The sequence below is a fragment of the Scylla paramamosain genome, chromosome 35, assembly GCF_035594125.1.
Source record: "Scylla paramamosain isolate STU-SP2022 chromosome 35, ASM3559412v1, whole genome shotgun sequence".
In the NCBI taxonomy this organism is placed as follows: Eukaryota; Metazoa; Arthropoda; class Malacostraca; order Decapoda; family Portunidae; genus Scylla; species Scylla paramamosain.
Genome location: NC_087185.1, coordinates 15,441,664 through 15,449,163, shown reverse-complemented (window position 1 = coordinate 15,449,163; position 7,500 = coordinate 15,441,664).

The window sequence follows — 7,500 nt, the reverse complement described above, 5'->3', positions numbered from 1 at the left end:
ATATATATGAAAGTAAGTGAATATATTAAAGAGAAGAATGATGGAGAGAAGAATAAATGAATAAATGATGAAAAACAAACAAAAAAATAGATAACAGGAAAAAAGAAAGGCAGGACGGGAAAAATAAGAGAGGAAACGAGGGGAAAAAAATGAATAAATAAAAATAGAAAAAAAGGCGGACGGGCAGGAAGGAAATATTTTAATAAGGAAGAAGGAAGGAGGGCAAGAAGGAAATACTTTAATAAGGAAGGGAAGGAAGGGAAGGAAGGCAGGAAGGAGGGAAAGCGAGGAGCCATGATCGAGTTACACAACAGACTGTTCATGCAGCTTCCTTACCCTGCCCTTCCCTTCCTCTCCCATCCACCCCTTCCACTTGTCCTCCCTCTCTCCCTTCCACAAAAAATATAAAAAATCCACCTTCTCTACCACAGCAATGCCTTTCACCCTTCCACCCACTCCACCTGTCTCTTGTCCCTCTTTCTGTTTCTCCCTTCCACAAAAATGAGAAAAAAATCCACTTTCTCTCCCATAACCTCTTCCACTCCTATTTCTTGCCTCCCTCTCTTTCCCTTCCACCAGACAACATCCACAAAGATAAAAATCCACCTACCTGACAAAATCACCTCTTCCACATCCCTCTCCCCCTTCCATTCACCTCTTCCACACCCTTCCATGTCTCTCTCCCTTCCTCCTCTTCCACCAGACCCCTTCCATCTTCCCTCCCGCAACCACCTCATCCACATTCCTTACATTCCTCACTCAGACCACTCCACCCCCTCCACTGTTCCCCACACCAGCTGGCGACACCCGATATCCGTGGCAAGGCAGTGCGGACAGGTAAGGACAGGTGAGGCAGGTGAGGTATGAGTTTACCTGCAATGCTCGTCAAACCCGCAGCATAGGTGAGGGGGAAAAAAAAAGGTAATATGATGCACAAAGTTTCCCAGAACAGAGAAAGGGAGGGAGAGGGGGAGGGAGAAGGAGAAGGAAGAGAAGGAGAGGGAGGGTAAGGGAGAGGGAGAGAGTAATAAAGAAAAAGGAAGAAGAGAAAGGAAAAGACAGACAGACAGAAGGGAGGGAGGGAGGGAGGGAGGGAGGGAGGGAGGGAGGGAAGGAATAAAGAAAAAGAAAGAAAAGAAAGAAAAAAAGGAAAAGACACAGACAGGCAGACAAAGAAAAAGGAAAAGAAAAGACAAAGAAAAAGAAAAAGAAAGAAAAAAAGGCGAGAGAGAGAGAGAGAGAGAGAGAGAGAGAGAGAGAGAGAGAGAGAGAGAGAGAGAGAGAGAGAGAGAGAGAGAGAGAGAGAGAGAGAGAGAATGAAATTTCAAGCAGCATGGAAACACAAAGGAGAGCATTATCATTTTTGAAGGCTCAGATGATGAAAAGTCTTGAGAGAGAAACGCAAGCGGAGAACAAAGAGGAGAAGCAAACAGAATGAAAAGCGCAACGTTAAGGAGAGGCGATTAAGAGTATAAAGAAAACCAAACTGAACCCTTATATTGAAATTGATACGCTTGGATTAAGACTGAGGGGATTAAAATACACCTGGAATGACTTCAATAGGAGTGAAATACATTAGGACTGAAACATTTATATTACGATTCAAAATACTGTGAGAAATATATATACCTGTGATGCTTAAATTAAGATTGAAGAGATTAACCCTTTCACTGCGACAGGAAGCAATTAGCAGCACCAGAAGCAATGCGTGAAGTCTTTATAATTATCTACAAGGAAGTTAGCGATGAAAAAAAGAATATATTTTGCTATTCCTTTCTATTTTGCAGTTTCTTCACAGCGTAAAGATTGGATGTGCCTGTAGAAGAAGTGAAGATGCCTCAGAGTGATTGGTAATTAGGGAAAGGCGTACCAAGTGGCAGAGAAGAATGGATTGAATACGAAAAGAATGAATTAAATACGAAATAGAATCAGATTAAGAAAAAAAATATTACACAAATACACAATTTACAAAAAACTCAGCATAATTCAAATGTCAGCATATTTCAGAACTCCCCCATCTCTCTCTCTCTCTCTCTCTCTCTCTCTCTCTCTCTCTCTCTCTCTCTCTCTCTCTCTCTCTCTCTCTCTCTCTCTCTCCATCCCAGCAACTCTCGCTTCAGTTCATCTTCTCTCAAGGACCAAAGTCTCATAATTTTTTTTAAACTTTTTATTCTCATTTCCTTTTCCTGAGATCATTTATTGAGATTTTTTTCACCCACGCACATAAAATTAAACGTGTGTGTGTGTGTGTGTGTGTGTGTGTGTGTGTGTGTGTGTGTGTGTGTGTGTGTATTGCTCTCTCTCTCTCTCTCTCTCTCTCTCTCTCTCTCTCTCTCTCTCTCTCTCTCTCTCTCTCTCTCTCTCCGTTGTTCTTCTCATCAATATGGTTTTTGTAATCTCCATCAATAATAATAATAATAATAATAATAATAATAATAATAATAATAATAATAATAATAATAATAATAATAACAGTAATAACAACAATAATAACAAAAATAACAAAAAAAAAATAACCTCTGCCACTGATTTTCTTCACACGTACCAGAATTTCATACCAGAGAGAGAGAGAGAGAGAGAGAGAGAGAGAGAGAGAGAGAGAGAGAGAGAGAGAGAGAGAGAGAGAGAGAGAGAGAGGTTACATTGCATTATACACGTGTTTGGTAACCCTGCAGCAACACAGCAGCGAGGGTAAAAAAACAAAAAACAAATAAAAGCAGATTCATTGCATTCATACGTTTCCCTGACATGGAACTGGAAAAGTATTAATTTCTTCTGGCATCATTTAACATTGTGGCTGACAGTGGTGGTGGTGGTGGTGGTGGCGGTGGTTGTGATGGGAGGGAAAGAACGTAAAAGAGGAGGAGGAGGAGGAGGAGGACGAGGAGGAGGAAGTGAAAGGAAGGATGAATGTAGGAAACGAAGGAAGAAAGGAAGAAAAGAAAGAAGAAAGAGAGAAAATGAAAGAAAGAAAGAAAGAAGGGAACACAAAATGAAGAAAGGAAAGGGAAAGGAGGGAATGAGAGAAAAAAATAAAGAAAAAAGAAATGAAGAAAAAAAGGAAGGTGGAATAGAGGAAAAAAAAAAAAACATTCTTTTCCTATAACACGCACCATCCATAAAATGCGCAAGCGGGTGTCCTCATAAAGCGCAGCATCAATAAAGTGCGCACCCACTGCATTTTATTTACAGAACCAATATATACGCAAATAAAAACAATAAAGGAAGAGAGAGAGAGAGAGAGAGAGAGAGAGAGAGAGAGAGAGAGAGAGAGAGAGAGAGAGAGAGAGAGAGAGAGAGAGAGAGAGAGAGAGAGAGAGAGAGAGAGAGAGAGAGGATGCAGTAAAATATACGAGAAAACTAAAATTTATCAAGGAAACAATATAAAAGAAAAAAAAACATCAGAGGAGGAGGAGGAGGAGGAGGAAGAGGAGGAGGAAGAGGAGGAGGAGGAGGAGGAGGAGAAGGAGGAGAATGAGGAGGAGGAGGAGGATTTAAGTTGGTATGGGAAGAGGACACCACTACCTCGTCTTCCTTCCTCTTCCCCCTTCCTCTCCCCTTCCCTTCCTCCTCCTCCTCTTCCTCTTCCTCTTCCTCCTATCAACTTTAAACTTCGGCCACGCCTTCCCCCGTGGCGGTTCATGCGTCCCTGTTACGTGTTCCTGACGTGACGTGGGGAGGTGACGGGGGGGAGAGAGAAAGGGGAGGGGAGGAGTTGGGAGCAAGAGTGCCAGAAGAAGAGGAAGAAAAAAGGAAAGAGGGGCGTGAATTTGGGGAGGGAGGGAGGGAGGGAGGGAGGGAGGGAGGGAGGGAGGGAGGAGGAGGAGGAGGAGGAGGAAGAGGAAGAAAAACAACAACAATCAACAATATTAACAAAATTAACAGAGAGAGAGAGAGAGAGAGAGAGAGAGAGAGAGAGAGAGAGAGAGAGAGAGAGAGAGAGAGAGAGAGATTAATTTTAGGAGAGTGGAGCAACAGGTAACCAGGATGTGGCCTTATTTACAAAGCCAGCATTACATTCCACTCAAGGGAAGCTTATTTTCCCCTGGAGATTAACAGTTTTCCCCTCGATAAGGTTAAACTCACTTCAGGGACCGAGGGGAAGAGGAGGGGAAGAGGGAAGGGAAAGGAACACAAAGGAAAAAACAAGCAGTACAGATCTGTTGGCCCCTCTGAGTCTGTGATAAGCTATACTATCAAATGTAAACAAAAGGACAATGGATTCTAAAGGGAGGGAAGGAAGGGAGGGATGGAGGGAAGAATGAAATGAGTGGAAGGAAAGGAGGGAAGAGTTAAGGAGGAAAGGAGGAAAGGAGGAAAGTAGGGAAGGGAGGAAAGGAAAGAGGAAGGGAAAGGAAGAAAAGGAGGAAAAAGATGATGATGAAAGGAGAGAAGAGAGAAGGAAGTGAGGTTAACAGGACGCTTATCACTCCTCCTCCTCTTCCTCCTCCTCCTCCTCCTCCTCCTCCTCCTACTACTACTACTACTACTACTACTACTACTACTCTTCCTCAGTCAGACAGAGGCGCAAGACAAAACTAATATCACCATGACCAATACTCAGCGCTAAACGACTCCACAAATTCGACACAAAAGTCCCGACTGTGGCAAACTGCAGAGGCACTAAGCTTACCCTGCGACACACCAGCGACATCCCCGCCACTCCTGCACGACCTTCACTCTTCACGGCGCCTCTTGCTTCAGTTTTTACCGGTGTTTTCAAGTGTGTTTTGCCTTTTTCTTTTTCTTTTTTTCTGTTTTGTGCAGTAAAAGACTTATTCATTTATTTATCATGTATGGGATAGATGTGAGGATATTGTATGTGTGATTGTATTCCGTGTTTTAAGGATTCAAATATTTGTTTTTCTTATGTACGGGAAATAAGTGAATATTGTACTTGTTTTAATTGTATTTTGTGTTTCAAGGATTCAAACAAAGTAAAAAGAGCAGGAAAGTAAAGAAGCAGCCAAGTTTCTTCAGCGGAGCGAGAAGCAGACTGATATTAAACGCAAACTTTCTTTATTATCATTTTCTCCTTCTGGCTCGCCGCATGACCCGCCGCAGACAGACAAACAAACACCACGAGACGATAGAAAGAACAGAGAAGCGACGAGTATGAAGCAAGCTTTCTCCGTGACCTGTTGGCGGGAGGTCACTGTGCTGGTGACCTGGTGTGGGCCGCGCCTGGAGGCCTGCTTGGTGACTGCCGCGCCTCCCCACACGTCGGGACAAGACCACATTCCCAAACGTTTCTAGTCTCGCCTCAACTAGTAATCCTTTTTTGCGAGGCTCATTTTTAACGTTCAAGTCGCTGTAAATAGAATGTCTGCACGGATATATGAAAAATAAGAGTTTTCTTTGTATTTTGTTAGGTTACAGAACTAATGGAGAGAATGTAGAGGTAAAGTAAGTATTTAAAAAGGTACCCAAACATTTCGCAACTCACCCCAGCACCTATAACCCTTTTCTGCCACGGTAAATAGAATGTCTGTATGTATATAAGAAAAGTAAGTGTTATTATTTGTATTTCATTGGACTAAAGAAGTATTGAAGAGAATATAAAGAGAATTAAACCACTTATAATCCTTTCCTGCCATTATTTAACGTTCAAGCCACGATAAAGAGAATGTCTGCATGAATATAAGAAAAAAATGTGTTATTCTTTACATTTTATTGGATTAAAGAACTATTCAAGAAAAAAATAAGAGAATTAAACCACTCTTAATCCTTTTTCTGCCATTAATTAACGTTCAAGCCACGATATACATCGATGACCTCCTGCGGCAAATCCCGACTCTGCTTGCATACGCCGACGACTGCAATCTCTCCCGCTCCTACTGCCGCTCCGACAGTCAACGAGCCGTTAGAGAGCTAAATAGGCAGCTCAGGCTGGTGATGGAGTGGGGAGAGGCGTGGCAAGTCAGCTTCGCTCCAGAAAAGACGCAGGCCATGGTCATCTCACGGTCCCCAGCTGCCTCCCCAGCCGTCTCAGGCTGTCTGATTTTTGGAGGCCAGACACTTCCCCTCCAGGAACACGTCAAGTTGCTGGGAGTGACAGTGGACTGTGGCCTGCGCTTTGACCGCCATGTTGCTGCTGTTGCCCACCAGGTCTCCCAGCGAGTCTCTGCACTGCGTCGGATGTCAGGAAACCTCGACTCCCGGGGCATCCTCACACTGTACAAGGCTCAGATACGGCCTTGTATGGAGTACAGTGCCTTGTCCTGGATGTCGAGTGCCCCCACCCACTTGCAGAGACTGGATGCTGTGCAACGCCGTGCCCTGCGCTTGGTGGGGATGGACGGACAGCAGCAGCAGCAGCAGCAGCAGCAGCAGCAGCAGGAGGAGCAGACCGGAGTCACGTCGCTAGAGCATCGGCGGGACGTGTCGGCGCTGGTGGTCCAGCACAAGGCCCGGGTTCTGGAGGTCCGTCATCTCAGCTCGATAAGGCTCCCACCACGAGCTGTCCAGAGGGAGTCCAGGACCACCACCTCCAATGACATGCTGGTGCAAGTGCCTCGATCTTACTCGAGGCAGCACCAGCGCTCTTACACAGCTAGAACCTCCAGACTGTGGAATGTGTTTACGGCAGCCACGAGTGATACACAGACAATGACACTCCAGCAGGTGAAAGTGGCTGCACACAGGTGGCGTAAAACACAACCCCCCACACTAGTGCTGTGTTAATCATGTCTATATATATATATATTAGGATGAGTTTACTTTCTGTATATATTTTCTTCCTTACATTTAAGTATAGGCTTTTCAAATAACAGCATAAAAAACGTGTTGTTTTAAGCCTGATGTAAATTTTTGTTTAAATAAAAAAAAAAAAAAAAAAAAAAAGAGAATGTCTGCAAGAATACAAGAAAAAATGTTATAGGTTGTATTTTATTGGACTAAAGAACTACTGAAGAGAATATAAAGGGAATTAAACCACTTATAATCCTTTTCTGCCATTATTTAACGTTCAAACCACGATAAAGAGAATGGCTGCATGAATATGAGAAAATGTGTTATTCTTTGCATAGGAGTTTTGAAGAGAATGTAAAGCAAATTAAGTGTTTAAAAAGTATCCAAACGTTTCGCGTCTCGCCTCAACTACTGATATTTTTTTCTGGCATACTCATTCTTTAACCTTCTGACCACAGTGAGATGTGTGTCTGCATGAATACAAGAAGAATAAGTGTTTTTCTTTGTATTTCATTTGGCTACAGGGCTGTTCAAGGGAATGCAGTTCAAAAAATAAGCGTCTAAAAATTGGAAACAGAAGTTGAAAATAGTTATGGAAAAAAATAATGTGTAGGAATGAAAGGGTTAATGCGTCTCATAGTTGTAAAAAAAAAAAAAAGTTGTAGACGGTTATGAAAAAAAAATCTGAAGGAATGAAAGTCTGTGTCTGCATGAATACAAGAAGAATAAGTGTTTTTCTTTGTATTTCATTTGGCTACAAGGCTGTTCAAGGGAATGCAGTTCAAAAAATAAGCGTCTAAAAATTGGAAA